The sequence below is a fragment of the Triticum aestivum genome, chromosome 1B, assembly GCF_018294505.1.
Source record: "Triticum aestivum cultivar Chinese Spring chromosome 1B, IWGSC CS RefSeq v2.1, whole genome shotgun sequence".
Classification (NCBI taxonomy): domain Eukaryota; kingdom Viridiplantae; phylum Streptophyta; class Magnoliopsida; order Poales; family Poaceae; genus Triticum; species Triticum aestivum.
Window position 1 is genome coordinate 440,273,828 of NC_057795.1, and position 3,246 is coordinate 440,277,073.

Below are 3,246 nucleotides of genomic sequence, written 5' to 3' on the forward strand. Positions count from 1 at the left end.
ATACAGAAACCCCCAGAAATAACCCTATATTAGAAGTTCCGCCGCCGCAAGCTTTTGTAGCCATGAAAAACCAATCTGGACCCTGTTTCAGCACTCCGCCAAAGGAGGAAATCATCACTGGTGGCCATCTTCATCATCCCATCGCCCACCATGATGAGGAGGGAGTAGTCCATCCTCGGGGCTGAGGGTTTGTACCTGTATCTATGTGTTTAATCTCTCTCTCTCTCTCTCTCTTGTTCTTGAGTTGGCACGATCTTGATGTATCTCGAGCTATGTTAATATAGTCAGATCATATGGTGTTTTCCCCTCTCTATCTTGTTGTGATGAATTGAGTTAAAAGAAGACCTCTTAGGATACCAAATGCCAAAATTTGGTGTATGTATTAAGTATCTGACTATCCTTTTCACATCCTTAAGATGGCATTTTTTGGGAGCTGCTTTATATCGTGCACACACACACACACTTGGCATGATACCGGGACGGGAGGCACAAAGGTATAACAATGAACCAATCATAGAGCGGTAAACCATTTGGTCAACCGGTTTGCCATCCTTTGTCAAGTCAAGATGTCCACTAGTAGGCATGGGGGTATTCATACCTTTGCATTCTTGCATGTTGAACTTCTTGAATAAGTCCTTGGTATACTTTGTTTGAGAGATAAAGGTTCCCTCCTTAGTTTGCTTGATTTGCAAACCAAGAAAGAATCATAGACATCTCAAACTTCTCCGACATAAGCTTCCCAAACTTCTCACTAAAAATGAGGGTTAGTTGATCCAAATATGATATCATCAACATAAATTTGGCACACAAATAATTCCCCATTAGCCCTTTTAGTAAAGAGTGTAGAATCAATTTTACCAATTTCAAATCCTTTATCAAGAAGAAACTTAGTCAAGCATTTATAACAAGCTCTAGGAGCTTGCTTAAGACCATAAAGAGCTTTGTGAAGTTTGTAAACATGGTCGGTGAGGGAGTCCTGGATTAGGGGGTGTCCGGATGGCCGGACTAAGACCTTTGGCCGGACTCCCGGACTATGAAGACACAAGATTGAAGACTCCGTCCCGTGTCCGGATGGGACTTTCCTTGGCGTGGAAGGCAAGCTTGGCGATACGATATGAAGATCTCCTCCCATTGTAACCGACTCTGTGTAACCCTAGCCCTCTCCGGTGTCTATATAAACCGGAGAGTTTTAGTCCGTAGGACGAACAACAATCATACCATAGGCTAGATTCTAGGGTTTAGCCACTCCGATCTCGTGGTAGATATACTCTTGTACTACCCATATCATCAATATTAATCAAGCAGGAGTAGGGGTTTACCTCCATCGAGAGGGCCCGAAATTGGGTAAAAACATCGTGTCCCTTGTCTCCTGTTACCATCCGCCTAGACGCATAGTTCGGGACCCCCTACCTGAGATCCACCGGTTTTGACACCGACATTGGTGCTTTCATTGAGAGTTCCGCTGTGTCGTCACCATCAGGAAGGATGTCGCATCCCGTCTTTAAAGACGGCGTCGTTGCTAAAGGAGCTTTGGCTGTCGGCCAAACTCTCTGGCTAGGCAGGTTTTTGATGACCGCCAGTCCGGCCGCCGCGCCGACGATGACCTCTCGGGCCATCGAAAGCAATCTTCACATCAGCTCGAAGCTCGCCGAGCAGTTAGATTCGATGGAGCTCTTCTCCCTGAACGAACTCTTGGATCGCATCGCGGCCCTGGGAGTCGCTACTGATTACGACCAGATTGGGCTTAAACCTGATCAGAGAGAGATTGACTCTCCCCAAATTACCCACCACGTCGAAGTGGTGGAAGAACAATGCGGCGAGTCTTTGCCCGCCCTAAGGACCAGATGCGTCCGGATTCCCGATCCCTCCAAGCCGGATACTCGCGGAGGGGAGGATGTCGCCCAAACCCTGAACCTAAAGTCAAGCGGCAGGCCCGATTCATTGAATAATATCCGAGAAAGCAAGCTTCCGAATTCGGAAACTGCTCGACCCCTGAATCTTACATCGGGCAGGGTTCCAGATTTATTTCCACCCGCCCACCCAACTATACGGGATTTATCCCTAATACGGCAAGAGTCCGGAGAAACAGTACACCACTACTGGGCCAAATTCCTCCTGGTTATGAACAGGATAAAGGACTGCCGTGAGAAAGAAGCAATTTCACTCTTCTTTAACAACTACACGGACATCAGAATCCTCAACGCCATAAGTCGCCGCGAAATTACACGATTCGCTGACTTGACATCCATAGTACGAAAGTACTGTGCGACTGAAAGCGTTCGGAAAACCGAAGATAAATTCTGGGACAATCCGGCCCCGAATATAACACGAGTCTGAAACAAAAGGGCGCATTATTCCCAGGCATCTGAGCCAAACATCAAAAAACAAAAACCCTCTACAGGGTACGGGACCGTATTGGAAGGATGGCTCAATGGACCCTGTAAAATTCATAATTCAGGGAAAGCCACACCAACGCACAGCCTCAGAGCATGTTGGATACTACGGTAGGTGGCCAGAAGTGGCGAGGAGCTTTTAACTCCAGCACCCAAAGAATACCTCCCCGGTACGGTGTCAACAGTCTTCGAGACCTTCACATCAAACAATGCAAGGAAACGAATGCTCCGTAACCTCGCCAAAGTCTACCAAGTAGCAACAATAAACCCATGGAGTGACACGGCTATCACCTTTAATGCCAGTGACGAACCTAAATTCCGGACAGCCTGAGCACCAGCCGCATTGGTCCTCAGTCCGACAGTGGACGGCTTCCGACTTACAAAGGTACTCATGGATGGCGGCAGCGGACTCAACCTCATCTACGAGGAAACCCTGTGAAAAATGGAAATTGACTGGAGCCGCATTGAGCGAAGCAACACAACTTTTAGGGGAATAATCCCAAGCCGGGAAGCGTGTTGTTCAGGAAAAATCACACTGGATGTGGTGTTCGGCACGCCGAACAATCACAGATCCGAGGAGGTCACGTTTCAAGTGGCCCCGTTCAGCAGCGGCTACCACGCTCTGCTAGGGCGAGAAGCATTTACAATTTTCCAAGCCATACCCCATTACGGGTACATGAAGCTCAAAATGCCCGGGCCCAACGGAATCATCACTCTCGCAAGTGATCCGGACATAGCGCTCCGTGATGAAAACAAGACAGCCGCACTGGCCCTGGAGGCATTATCTGAGGCCCTAGCGGCCGAGGAATTAACGGCGTTGCGCTCTACGGTGGACAGGGACGATGTGATACTA